The following is a 14,687-nucleotide window of genomic DNA, read 5'->3' on the forward strand; positions in this document are numbered from 1 at the left end:
GGCCGCTGCTCTAACCACTAGGCTGCTCCAGGGACGTAGCAAGGGTCTCCGGTGCCTGGGGGCCAATTTTCATTCATTCATTTATTTATTAAAATCTTATATTTGCAACTTCCTTGCACAAAGCACTCAGTGTTGTCTCCCCTGTGGGACCCCTCCTTTCTCCTTTCCCCATCATCCGCCAGCGCATCACCGTGTGGGGGTCTCTTCACTGGGGAGGGATGGGAACCCCGCCAGCGCATCACCTCAGGGCACCGCCATGCACGGCCAGTGCTAACTTTCCTGCAGCCCTGTGCAAACAATTACTGGGCTGGCCCCTCCTCATTCTGGTTTGTTTTTTTTTAAAACATTGAATTTGTGTTCTTTTACTAATCAGGGTCACCGCAAGGGTATTGGGCACCCTAAGTGAATCTTACAGCTTTCAGCCCAGCCTTCCCCCTATCATTGCCCTCTCCAGACACAATTTCAAATTAGGCATTTATAATAAAAGATTTTACATGAACACACACACTCAAAACACATTTTTTTTTAAAGTAAAAATATCACAACAGCATGGATATTATATTTACATGCACTGCTGTGGTGCCAACCAGAAACCCCTGCATAAAAGCCATAGCACATATGATAGTAGGATTATTGTAATGCATGTTGGCTATGGGCTTGGGCTTCAGAAAGCCGTGAGCAAACTAAATTACAATTACCATATAATGTTGCGCGCCCCGTCCGCGCCAGGCCAGCACACGGGCCTGCTCACCTCGCTAGCTCCTCTGCAGGTCATGGGTCGGCCTCCCCAGCAGCAGCTGCGAACTCCTCCAGGCCTGGGCAGCCCGCGGCAGCGGTCGCCGGGCCTTCCACTGCGCACCAGGCCTCATGCCGGAGTTCGCCCCTGGAGTAGCCTAGTGGTTAGAGCAGCGGCCTATGAACCTATGAACTGATGCACACTCTGCAAGGCAGAGTGTGCATCAAATAAATACATAACAGCATGTATATTATATTTACATACGCACGCGGACCGCCCGGCCTCTTGTAGAGCCAGGGGCGGGTCTTAGCTCCGCGGCGCGCCCTGATTGAACGTACGATATAAGGAAGTCCCTGCCTGCACTTCCTTGCCTTGGCAATTGGGTCGGCACTGTAAGTGTACTAGTTTGCCACTGCGTTCACAGTCTTGTTCCAGTCTTGTTGCAGCATCCTACTGTTCCAGCCTTGTCCAGCGTCCTGTTCCAGCGTCTGTCTGTCCTGTCTCCCCAGGTAGTACCCTCAGACTGTCTCTCTGGTACTGACCTCGGCCTGCTCCTTGACCATTCTGTTCGCTGCCTGGATCCTGACCTCTGCCTGCCTTGTGACCTCATCTGACCTCTGGAACCTGACCCATGCTTCGTTAACTGCTCCTCGGACTGATCCTCGGATTCTGACCTTGGCTGCCATTGACCACATCTCCTCATTCTGGTTTTGTCTCTTGCCTTGTCATCGCCTATGCTGTACTGGCCTTCCTTGCTCCTCCAGACCTACAGCCTAGTGTCCGATCACACTCCCTTGCTGTTCGTGGGCACACCTCTCTACTACCTCTCCGGGAGACCCTGCGAGGCCCACCTAAGTCCAAGCAGCCCTGGTCCCTACAGGATCCACCCGGGGGTCCGCTGGCTTCTAGTGGTGAAGCTCATCCTAGCCTCTGTCTCCTCCTGTGCTCTGCCCCCTGGGGACAGGTGCTTCCTGGTCCCTACCAGGGAGCAGTTTTCCACTGCTCCAGCACAAGGGTCCACCTCCAAGCACAACATATAATAAACCTCCCATTCCAAAACAGCACTAACTGCCAGCACTCAAACAGTTACAATACTATGAAAAGGTGACCCTGCAAACATTTCACTAGGCCCTAAAACACCAATATACCTCCTATTAGGATAACAGAACAAATCAAGCTTCTCTAGATCCCAACATAGAAATGACACATTCAGGGGTGGGCAATTCCGGTCCTCGAGGGCCGCAAACCGGTCGGGTTTTCAGGATATCCCTAATGAATATGCACGAGAGAGATTTGCATGCACTCTGCCTCAGTCGTATGTAAATCGTTTTAATGCATATTCATTAGGGATATCCTGAAAACCCGACCGGTTTGCAGCCCTCGAGGACCGGAATTGCCCACCCCTGCACACAGTCAGTCAGACTCTCACCAAATACAGAATAAAATGATCATAAAGTAGTAATACAAATGTGCGGACACAAACTGAACTGTAAACCATAACAGGCCAGTCTATGTATGCAGTGTAACAATGGAAAAACAGAAACATTACAATTCTTCTTAAAACATAAAAAATATCAGGAAATACTGGCACAATAACAGATACTTTATAAAAAAATTTAGACTTAAAAACTACAACCTTAAGGTCTAATCCATCATGAATTCACAGAAATTCAAAATGATTTTTTAGTTTCACGTTACTAAAGGCACGGTTGTATCATCAATGCCAGCTGGGCTTTATGCAAAACAAAACTCTCATCAACAAAGAACCTTCATTTCGCCTTATTAAGGCTTCTTCAGGAGGTAAGAGATAAATAAATGATGGATCATGCAAACATAGGATGCCAGTGTTAAACACAATCTTAACCATTCATGTAGTGGACCACAAAATAACTTGTATATTCAATTTAGACAAACTCCTGAGCCTTCCTTTCACTGCAGCTTCTGACAAGAAAACTGAAATGAGGCCTACGTGTTTGGTGAACCATCTTAATTTTTTTTTAGACATTATCTGTTATTATGCCAGGCTATAAAGACATTTATAAGGATATTTTGTGCAGCGTTATCATCCGTGGAACACATTATCAAGCTTCTCATAAGAAAATCAGAAGGTTTTAGGATTCTCCTGATATCAGAATTGCTGTTTCAAGTCTATTTTGAATTGTTTTTCATGTGCAATTTATATAAGAATATATTGAATAAAGTATTTTTTGATATTTAATTGTATAAGATTTGTGTAATTGAAATTTCTGTAAATGGTGTTCACTTTTTTATTCTGTTTAGTACACTGAACACTTGGATTTTTGATTTATACTGCCTCCTTTTGTGTGTGTGTGTGTGTGTGTGTGTGTGTGTAATGATGTCAAAGTCTCTCACCAACCAATCAGCTGTTGAACTGTTTGCCAAATAGCAGACAATCACACTGCCAGCCAGAAACTCAAAATTCCAGTTTTGTTTCTCTTCAGGTTGCTGAAAGGAGCAATCAGATACACACAAACACAGAGGCAGATACTACACCACGTCCAGACAGGTACCTCATAGTAACATAAGCACAAACTCCTTCCATTGCCAGACACATTGTGAACTAACACAAAATCCTGCAAAATAGACCCTCAAACTCTATACAACAAACCTATCATAACAGAACAGTAGTAACACCAAGGATTCTACCTGTGAAAAAGCACAGGTAAATATTACACAGGGTCCCAGAATACCAATACACCACCTACTGGGAAATGAAACAAACCTGATTGCTATAGATCCTTACACCCCAGCAGAATCTCTCACCTTGGTCACACGCACGGAGGAGAGACAAACCCTCTCCAAATACAGAATAAAGGATCACAAACTAGAACCAACAATATGCTCGCAAAAACTCAAATGGAAACCCCAAGAAGCCAGACTCTGTGTGTAACAATGGAAAAACAGAACCACCATTCTTTATAAAACAAATAAAAACAAGAAACATAAAACATCAATTATAACTAATAAAAATATTTTAAAATTAGTGGCAAATGGAATTTGTGCATCGCGAGATTAGCTTAGAGAATGTGCTATTCTTGCGGATTCTAATACAGCGGGCCTGCACGGACAAGGGGAAGGGTATTCACTGCTCAGCTGTTGGATGAGATCCACTGGCGGCTGTACGGCCTCTCTCCCTATTTTTCGGCCGCCAGTGGGCTCGGGGTCACCGGCAGTCACATGCACCTTTCCCTGTGGTACACCACATCCCGGCTCACTGCTGCTGGTGCCTCCCCCCCCAGGCGGCACGGGCTCTGTGCTGTCTTGGAGGAGAAACGTTACCTGGAAGGAGAGCATCACCGTGGTGAGACAGGAAGCAATCCTGTAGCTAGGACCTGCCCTGCAACGAAGATAGGTCTCCCGGGGCACTTGCCCAAGAAGAAGGGGTTAGGACAGCCGTTGTAGTTGGTGATTCGATTATTAGGAAGGTTGATGGCTGGGTGGATGAGAGGATTACTTGGTTACTTGCTTGCCTTGGTGCGAAGGTGGTGGATCTCCCACATCACATAGACAGGATTTTAGACAGTGCTGGGGAGGAGCCGGCTGTCTTGGTACATGTGGGAACCAATGATATAAGAACGTGCAGGAGGGAGGTTCTGAAAGCCAAATTTAGGATTTTAGGTAGAAAGCTGAAATCCAGAACCCCCAGGGTTGCATTCTCAGAAATGCTCCCCATTCCACGTGCAGGACCCCAGAGGCAGGCAGAGCTCCGGAGTCTCAATGCCTGGATGAGACGATGGTGCAGGGAAGAGGGTTTTAAGTTTGTTAGGAACTGGGCTTCATTTTGGGGAAGGGAGGGGGCCTTTCCAGAAAGGATGGGCACCATCTTAACCAGAATGGAACCAGGCTGCTGGCACTGACCTTTAAAAAGTAAAAGTGCAGCTTTTAAACTAGATGATGGGGGAAAGCTGACAGTCACTCAGAAACTCATGGTTCAGAATGATGCATGTTTGAAGGATACTAAGAGAATGGTGAAATTAGGGCATCTCAGTAGAGAGGTTGCAATAAATGCTAAAGTGGGACAGGTGCCTTTAAGTAAAGTGTAGAAAGATTTCAAATTACCCGACATCTGATGAGCAGGTCGTTAATACAAACAAAAAAAACATACTTTGAAATGTCTGTATACAAATGCTAGAAGAGTAAAAAATAAGATGGGAGAGTTAGAGTACATAGCACTGGACGAAGAGGTAGATATAACTGGCATCTCAGAGACCTGGTGGAAGGAGGCCAACCACTGGGATACTGTAATGCCAGGGTATAAATTATATTGAAATGATAGGATGGATCAACTTGGTGGAGTGGTGGTATTATATGTTAGAGAGCATTGAGTCAAACAGGATAACAGTTCTGCAGGAAACAAAATGCAAATTTGGAACTTTATGGATAGATATTCCAGGTTAAAAGGGGAATAAAATAGCAGTGGAGATGTGTTACCAGCCACCTTGCCAGAATGAACAAACAAGGAAGCTAACAAAACACAGTAACAATGAGTGATTTCAACTACCCTAGTACTGACAGAGTGAATGTCACATCAGAACATGCCAGAGAGGTAAAGTTCTTGGATGAAATAAATTACCATTTCATGAAGCAGCTGGTACAAGAACCAACAGGAAGGGAAACTATTTTAGACTTAGTCCTTAGTGGAACACAGGATTTGGTGTGAGAGGTAACAGTGTTGGAGCCACTTAGCAATAGTGATCACAAATTAATCAAATTTGACTTAATAACTGGAGGGAGCGCACTAAAGAAATCTATTGTGAGAGCATTTAATTTTCAAAAAGGTGATTATGGTATAATGAGGAAAATGGTTAGGAAATAAATAAAAGGAGCAACTGCAAAGTTTAAAAGTTTAGATCAGGTTTGGATATTGTTTAAAAATGCCACCTTGAAAGCCCAGACCAGATTTATTCCATGTATTAGAAAAGGTGAGAGGAAATCTAAATGACTACCAGAATGGTTAAAAGCTGAGGTAATAGAGGCTATAATTGATAAAAGAACATCTTTCAAGAAATGGAAAAGGGATTCAAATGAAGAGAACAGAAAAGAGAGTAAGGACTGGCAAGTTAGATGCAAAGCACTGATAAGGAAGGCAAAGAGAGAATGTGAAAGGAAGCTTGCCATGGAAGCTAAAACTCATAATAAAGATTTTTACAAGTATATTCAAAATTAAAAAAAGCCTGTAAGGGAGTCAGTTGGTCAAGGAGTAAAAGGGGCACGTAAGGATGACAACGCCAAGAGATTAAATGAATTCTTTTCTTTGGTCTTCATTGAGGAAGATGTAAGACAGATATCCATACCAGAAATTATATTCAAAGGCAATGATTCAGAGGAACTGAAACAAATCTCAATGACCCTGGAAGATGTCCTAGGGCAAATTGACAAACTAGAAAGTAGCAAATCACCTGGACCAGATGGTATACATCCCAGAGTGCTGAAAGAACTGAGAAATGAGATTGTGGACCTGCTATTGGAAACCTGTAAACTATCATTAAAATCATCTATGGTACCTGAAGACTGGAGAGCTGCCAATATAATGCCAGTTTTTAAAAAGGGATCAAGGGTGATCCAGGAAACTACACACCAGTGAGTCTGATGCCTGGGCCTGGCAAAATGGTAGAAACAAACATAAAGAACAAAGTTGTTGAACATATAGATAGGCGTAGTTTAATGGGACAAAGCCAACATGGATTTAGCCAAGGGAAGTCTTGCCTCACCAATCTGCTACATTTTTTGAGGGTGTAAATAAATAAACATTTATTTTTTAAAAAATGTATGCCGCAAATCAAAATTTCTAAATGGTCTGGCAAAAAACATTCATAAAATCATAAATAACAATGAAAGCATAGATAATACAAAAGTACAATAAATGTTGTGCCAATATCCATCTAACTGCCAACAAATTTATAATTTACATGTGGATAAATGTGAGCCAGTTGATGTAGTGTATCTGGATTTCCAGAAAGCATGTGACAAAGTCCCTCAGGAGCGCTATCTTAAGAAATTAAAAAGTCATGGGATAGGGGGTAATGTCCTGTTGTGGACTGCAAATTGCTTAAAAGACAGAAAACTGAGAATAGGGCTAAATGGTAAATTTTCCCAGTGGAGAGAGGTGAATAGTGGAGTGTCCCAGGGATTTGTTCTGGGATCACTGCTTTTTTTAATATATTTATAAATGACCTGGAATTGGGAATAGCAAGTGAGGTGATCAAATTTGCTGCTGACACAAAATTATTTAAAGCTGTTAAATCACAAGAGGATTGTGAGAAATTGCAAGAGGACATTACAAAACTGGAAGTCTGGGCATTCAAATGGCAAATGAAATTTATTGTGGTCAAGTGATGCACTTAGGGAAGAGTAACCCAAATTATAGCTTCAAAATGCAAGGTTCCACATTAGGAGTCACCACTCAGGAAAAGGATTTAGGTGTTTTCATTGAAAAATATGTTGAAATTTTCTGCTCAGTGTGCAGCAGCAGCCAAGAAAGCAAATAGAATGCTATCGATTGTTAGGAAGAGAATGGAGAATAAAACAGAGAATATCATAATACCTTCAATATCACTCCATGGTGCAACCTCATCTTGAATATTGTCTTCACTTCTGGTCACCACATATCAAGAAAGACATAGCAGAATTAGAAAAGGTGCAGAGAACAGCAACCAAGATGATAAAGGGGATGGAATAATTCCATCCCCTTTATGAAGAAAGGCTAAAGAGGTTAGGACTCTTCAGCTTGAAGAAGAGATGGTTGAGGGGAGAGATATGATAGAGGTCTATAAACTAATGAGTGGAATGGAATGAGTAAATATTAAGCAGTTGTTTACTCTTTGAAAAAGTACAAAGACCAGGGGACACAATGAAGTTACTGGGTAATACATTTAAAACTAATAAGAGAAAATGTCTTTTTTTCAATTAGTAATTTTTATTGATATCCAAGTAAACTCTGGAATTCGTTGCCAGAGGATGTGGTGAAAGCTATTAGCGTGGCTGCATTTAAAAAAGGTTTGGACAAGTTCCTGGAGGAAAAGTCCATTAACAATTATTAAGGTGGAGTTGCAGAAATCCACTGCTTATTCTTGGGATAAGCAGCTTGGAATCTCACTACCCCTTGGGATCCTGCCACGTACTGGTGACCTGGATTGGCCACCGTTGGAAACAGGACCCTGGGCTTGATGGACCTTTGGTCAGACCCAATATGGCAAGTCTTATGTTCTTATGTACTTTTTTATTATTATGATGCATATCTGCCATCTGTAAAACAGGAGACAAAATGGCCAAAAATACACATTTTCTATCATTACTGCCCTGCTACTGAAATTTGAATTATTCTGACACTTTGACCTTCGAAAGAGAGGGTCATCTTCAGAGAGTCCGGTCTGGAAAGAATCTCGATTTAACAAAATATTTCCGTCCACCTCAACCGGATGGGTCAACAAGATCTACCGCAGAAGAGCGAGAACGGACATTTGCCTTTTCATTTGAACAAATGCAGAGGGAAAAAAATGGCTCAACTCACTCAAGCTCTTTTTTTTTTTTTTTTTTAAAGAGATTTCAAACATTTGCCCTTGCAAAACTAGGTTAGCGATCCGTTCTCAGAGACTCCTGCGGAAGTAAAACCAAGTCCGACTGTATTTAGGTGGAAAAGTGAAAGCGATCGTGAGCCGCGAAGCCTCCGACCTTCCTCATGAGGCCGGCGACCTTTGCATGCGGTCTGAGCCGCTTCGTTTCTGAGCGCAGCATCCAGAGCGGGCAGAAGGGGATGGGGGCGTAATACCAAGTGCCCGGAGTGCAAGCGGGGTCAAATCCAGGGAAAGGCACCCGCGGCACCCGACCATCAGCATGCAAACTCCTTACTCTGACCCAGGAGCAATCCTATTCCGACATGAAAATAAAACGAAAAACTAACGAAAAAGACCAAGCAGCAAACTGTAACATAATATACAGCAAATAACACTACAGAAACGATGTGATCGGGGCAGCCGAGCCCCTCGCTTCCGGCACCGCCAGCCCCTCTCCCTCCCCGCAAGGCAGCTCTTTCTGCTTAAAGACTTACGAACTCAGCCGCGCGAAAGCATCGCCTCCCGATTAGCCAAACGCCCGTGCCACCGACTCCCGATTTATTTATCAGGCCACGATAAGCGCTCAGAGACTGGAATAAGAGCTGCGCGGACTTGACTTTCCTCCAGGACCGACCCGTGCTCTCCTCCCGCTCAGGTTCACCGGACGCGGAGGGACACCGCTCACCGCTTTGCCAGGAGCCCGGCTCTCACTGGGGGAAGTCCTCTCTCCCGGGATTACGGAGCCGACGCTGCTGCTGCCGCTCTCTCGCCTCGCGGGGCCGGCGACCGATGGCTTCCGAGTCCTGCACCCCCCCCCTGCGGATGGCTCTCCTGGCTCCGAGCCACGGCTGGGTCTCCCCCTGGAGGGAATCTCCCGGGTGCAGCGAGGAGGGCTGGCCCCGCCTCCCGCACACCTTCAGCGAGACTCCGCCTCCGCCCCGCCCTCCCGGGGCACCGCCCCTGTTCGGCACTCCCGAGAGTGCATCTGCCGGATGGGCTTCAGAGATTGGGGCGCTTTCACCCTCCTGAGACACTATAGAGGGGCTGCTAAACTTAGCACCTTCTCTCCCTGCCGCACTATGCAGCCGCTGCCTAATCTGGCACTTACACCCTTCTGCAGCACTATACAGCCACTGTAGTGTTTAATCCATCACTTCCACTCCCTGCAGCGCAATACAGCCAGCGCTTAACATGACACCTTCACCATTGCCTGCAGCATAATAGGATCCAGCATTTACATACACTGTAGCACTATGCAACCACTGCTTAATTCAACACATTCACCTTCTGTAGCACTATACTGCCACTGCTAAATCCAAGGACCACTGGTTGTTTACAGAACAGAATGTGTGTGTGCAACTAGCAAAATTGGGGCCAGATGGGATGCAGCCTAGAACATTAAGGGGGCTCAGAGAGGTACTAGTGGTTCTGATAAAGGATGTGTTTTAATAGAATTTTATTGTGACTGGTGTGATCCTATAGGACTGGAGAAGGGAGTTGCTACCCCTGATTGAGCTGGATGTTCATTGGGATGCGGATACGGCACTGCTCTCTGCATTGGTGGAGGGGTGGAAGGGAATTGGGGCTGGAGGGTGCTGGAAGCCAATAGTGACGGGGGAGGGGGAGAAAAAAAGGGGGGGGGATTAAAAAAAAATGGATAAACTGCGTAGCTTGCTGGGCAGACTGGATGGGCCGTTTGGTCTTCTTCTGCCGTCATTTCTATGTTTCTATGTTTATAAAAATGATACTAGAGAAGATGTTGGAAACTACAGGTGGTTAGTCTGGGCTGGATGGTTGGAAAATTAATGGAAACTCTGCTTAAGGAAAGGATAATGAAAAATCTAGAATTCAGCAAGTCCCAGGATCCGACACAGCATGGTTTTACCAGGGGGAGATTATGTTAGAAAAATCTGAGTGATATCTTTGATCAGGCGACTAAAAAATTAGATCAAGGGGAGGCGCTGGAAATGGTTTTCTTGGATTTCAGCAAGTTTTTTGACACGGTCCCCCATGAGAGGCTTGTTCATAAACAAGCAGCCTTGGGGTAGGAAGGGAGGCGTGACCCCCAGGTGGTGGTGGATGGGATTAGAAACCGATTAGTGATAGACGACAGAGGGGAATGGTGAATGAATTTACTCTGGGAAGAGAAAGGTGAATAGTGAGATGCCCTAAGATCTGCAACAAAGTGGACACCCCGAGGGAGTAGACAGAATGAGAAGTAACCGAAGAAGGCTTGAGGAGTGGTCCTAATGCTCGGCAGTTAAGATCCAGTGCAAAAAAAAAGCGCAGGGTCATTCATTCAGGGGGGTAGAAATTTGAGGGAACCATATGCAGTGAGGGGTGAAAGGCTGGTGTGCGTCAACCAGGAGAAGGACCCGGGGGTGATCCTGTCTCATGATTGCAGTGTGACCGGACCCCTAAAACAAGGCCTGATCAGTAGAAATGGAGGCATGAAGGGGGAAATGCTGTTGGCCTCTACCTTTGGAGATGAGGAGTGGGCACCATTTTCCAAGGTTTGTCACGAGGATTTGCTAGATAAGGTTGCTCTTTAAGGGAGTGTTTGAGAGAGAACCACCAGGGGCTTAATATAAATTGGTGCTCATTTGGGATTTGAGACAGGGAACAGGTGAGTTTGGCGGGAAGCAGACGTGAAGCTTCCCTCGTCTCCATGCAGGGACCCGGCTCTGGGAGCTGCAGAGACCACTTCTGGGCAGTGCTTCTCAGCAGCCTGGGAAGCGTCATGGATTTTCACCTGTGTGGGATCCCATTCCTTCACCAGGGAAGATGCATGAGGATTTGTGAGTACCGAAAGCTGCTCTTTTGTTTTTGTTATGGTTTTTTCCTGAAGAGGGTGGATTAAGGGTTAGTCCCTATGCTAAATGGGAAAAAGAGAAAGGAGTCGATGCTGTGCTACAGGGGATTTTTTTGGAGGAAGTGTGCTTTGTTGTTGTTGTTGCTGCTGCTTTTGTGTACCCTGAGAAATCAGTGATTTTTAGGAGTTCTGCTCTGACTGCTGGTAACCCCAGAATTGTGAAATGAAACATTTTGTTGTGGGCTCAACCGTGCCCATTATCAGTTGTGGAAGAAGTTGGTGAGCAGTCAGAGGGGGGGGGTCACAGAGTGGAAAGAGGCATTTAGCGGAGCCTTCCCTGTCCACCATTGTAATTACAGCCCTTGCCTCTTGACCATTTTTGCTTTTTGAATCTGCACAGAGAGACTGGTGCTCAGCTCAGAACCAGGCATCAGACCCTCTTATCATTTTATATGCGCTGACAGGTACACCAAGGTAGTGAAACAGCATGCTAAGGTGGTGGCCAGAGCCAGAGGGATTGATAGAGACATAACCACCAGCAGAAAATAAAAAAAAAAAAGGTGATAATGCCTCTCTATACAGGTGCTTTGCTGAGACTTCACCCAATTTTGAAAGCCATACCTACAAAAGGATGCAGACAGGCTGGGGGTGGTCCAGAGAAAGGCTATAAAAATGGTGCAGGGTTTGCTCCAAAAGCCGTATGGCAAGTGACACAAGAGGAAAGGAAAGAGAAAGAGAATTCAAAGAAAGCAGCATACAGTAAGCAGAAGACAACTAGCGGCCCAGAAGATGGTGAAGAAGCACTGAAGTAACCTACACGGGGCAGCGATCACAACCCACAGCAGCAGTACTATGGCCCCTATTGGACTTCCAAGAAAGCACAGGGGTAACCGGCACAGAGCGGCACTTACAACCCTAAACACCACACCGGGCTCCCAAGATTAAAAGACAGACTTCAGCGAGCAGGGGGAGGCTGGATTTTGTTTAGACAGCAGCCTCGCCGATTTTGGTGGCTTTGGGGATTATTACGAAACTCGGTAATAAAACAAGGAAGGGAACCTGGGTGCTGGATTAAGTATCGGTCTTGAAAGAATGAAAGTTGAAGATGAGACGCCCTGAATTGGCCTCCCAATCGGGATGGCGGAGGCCGGCCTTAGCAGCAGATTTTTGGGTATGCTTGGGTCAGATATGGAGGACAGGAGAAAAATGTCAACTGGGCAGACTGGATGGGCCAACTTGGTCTTTATCTGCCGTCAGCGATCGTGTTTCTGTATTGTGTTATGTTATCCCCACAGCACTGTACAGTGACCACTTAACCCTACAACTTCAGGAATGGAAAAACATTTCAGAGAAAATCTCTGGCAAGGGAAACCTCCACAAAGCACTGTGTTGGCCACCACACTTTCTGGAATTCTTTTAGCTTTTTTTTTTCCTTTCCTAAAATTACAGAAAATTCAGACCTTGCACCAACGATGTATTATTTCAAAACCGTGCAAGCAGGCAGGTTTATATTTTATTTTGCTCTACTCTTGCCCGAAACTTGATCCTAGAGGATCTCTTACAAAGTGAACTTTCATGCTCTTTCAAAAACTCAAATTAAGTGTTTAAACCTTTCATTAACTTTGTTAGGCTACAGCCTTGCTTGGAGGGTGTTTCAGACCCAGCCTGATTTTAATGTTTTTTGCACGCAGTAGCCCTCACCTTTCAGGCAGGAAGCAGCAGTTTCTGGTCAGTGGTGCAGCGCTGTCGGTGATGTTTTTTTTTCTGTAACATATTCTGAGAGAAGGAACAAAGAGTAATATTTGCAGGCCACAGTGAACCTCAACACTGGCAGAAAGATATCAACACCAGCATTTACTAATAACAGTCACAGGTTAAGTCATCTTGTGGATCTCAGCTGTCATATATTAGAATGAAAACTAACATTTTAATATAAGCATGGGTCTCATAAAACAATTTTTTAAAAACTTGGTTTAACGTTTTAATCACATATTGAGGGTAATTTTCAAACAACTGCAGGCACCTACGTGTATTATAACATATGCATTTCCTGGAACCTAGGCGTGTATGCATGCTTATGCGCGAATACATGCAATGCATCAAAAGCAGGTCAATCCAGTGAACATGCAGTCTTTTCCTATTTTAAAAAATATACATGCATATATTTTAATTGTGAAAATTAAGCAGGACTTATTGGTGTAAAACCCAGAATACTGGGTTGTCGGCATATTTTAAAACACGCGCACAAGATTGAAATGAACCACTTTACCAGTTACTCCAACTGTTTGCCCAGTCCTTCTCCAGATCGTCAAGACCCTCCCGGTTCTACAGCCTCCCCCCCAAGTTCACCCAGTCCTCCCACCTAGCCAATAACACACAATGAACAAGTCAGTTACACCAGATAATTATCAGGTGTCAAATTATGCGGGTAAGTTTCCAAGTGTCCGCACAAAATGGCAACTTATGCTCCTTACTGTTGCGCCTGCTCCAGAACGCCTCTGGATTGCCCTCCTTACGCACAGATATGTGTACGCGAAATGCAAAGTACGTGCTCACTTTTGACTTTTCTAAAATAGCTACTATATGAGTAGAGGCTTCCTACGCGGCTATATGCTCATTTTTCTGCGTGTAACCCTTTGAAAATTCCCTACTTAGTCTACTGAAATAAACTATTAGGCATCAATGTGCCGCTCTTGCATAAAGAGCAGAAATTGTGTTTTCCCTTTGTTTCTTTCTCTGTTGCTGAGAACAAGTGAACTGACACCTTGCTGACCCCAAACTAGAAGGGGAACCTCCTGCAGGGTTGAACCTATTGGCATCCTCATTGGTGCAGTATTACATCTGCCTGCCAGTCACCTCCCTCCTGTGGTATGCCGACCCCTGCCCCAGGGTCTCCTCCTGCACGGCAGCTGGCTGACCTATCGGCAAACCGAAAACATATTTCTGAAGTTTAACTTTGGGTTCAAGGTTTCTCCTGGTGTACCCACTGTTAATGCTCCCTCTTCGGGTATCGCGACTACCGGTAGGTGACCTGATTTCCCTGACTGGTCAAGGGCTGCAGGGAAATCTCTCTCCCAATATTGCACCTCTCGGCTCTGCTCTTGTGCTAAGAGTGGTTTTCACAGCAGAGGCAACTGCCTTCCCTCCCTCTGGTTCGATGCACATGAGCCAACCTGGTCAATTCTGGTTCACGAGGGAAAATGTAATTATAAGACAATTGGAATGATCATTTGCTAATAGGCAGAGGCCCCTCCAAACTCGGTCCTTGAGGACCACAGCCCAGTCAGTTTTTCAGATTTCCACAATGAATATGTATGAAATCTATTTGCATTCAATGGAGGAAGTGTATGCAAATAGATCTCATGCATATTCAGTGTGATAATCCTAAAAATCTGACTGGATTATGTCCCTCGAGGACAGAGTTTGGGGACCCCTGCTAAAAGGTCTAAATCTGTTATAACTAGCGTCAGTCAGTGCTATGAAGCATGCATGAATGAATGCTAAGTATTTAATACATTTGGAATGCTTATTTTATCTGTACTGTCAAGCCCAAAACATAAATCCA

General features: G+C 44.8%; 1 protein-coding gene across 6 annotated transcripts in view; it reads right to left on the bottom strand.

Annotated features, from left to right (window-relative positions):
- IL12RB2 (interleukin 12 receptor subunit beta 2) overlaps nucleotides 1-9,217 on the bottom strand; it is a 58,212-nt gene extending 48,995 nt beyond the window's left edge. For 4 of the 6 annotated variants that reach the window (XM_029618428.1, XM_029618429.1, XM_029618426.1 and 1 more), the window contains exon 1: nucleotides 8,996-9,216. The gene's annotated coding sequence lies outside the window, so the exon portion shown is untranslated. Of the gene's footprint in view, nucleotides 1-8,804; nucleotides 8,975-8,995 lie in introns of those variants that run through there. The other 2 variants (XM_029618427.1, XM_029618425.1) reach the window with 2 other exon arrangements.
- Nucleotides 9,218-14,687: the final 5,470 nt, after the last annotated feature.

This window comes from Rhinatrema bivittatum, chromosome 10, assembly GCF_901001135.1.
Source record: "Rhinatrema bivittatum chromosome 10, aRhiBiv1.1, whole genome shotgun sequence".
NCBI classification, from domain to species: Eukaryota; Metazoa; Chordata; class Amphibia; order Gymnophiona; family Rhinatrematidae; genus Rhinatrema; species Rhinatrema bivittatum.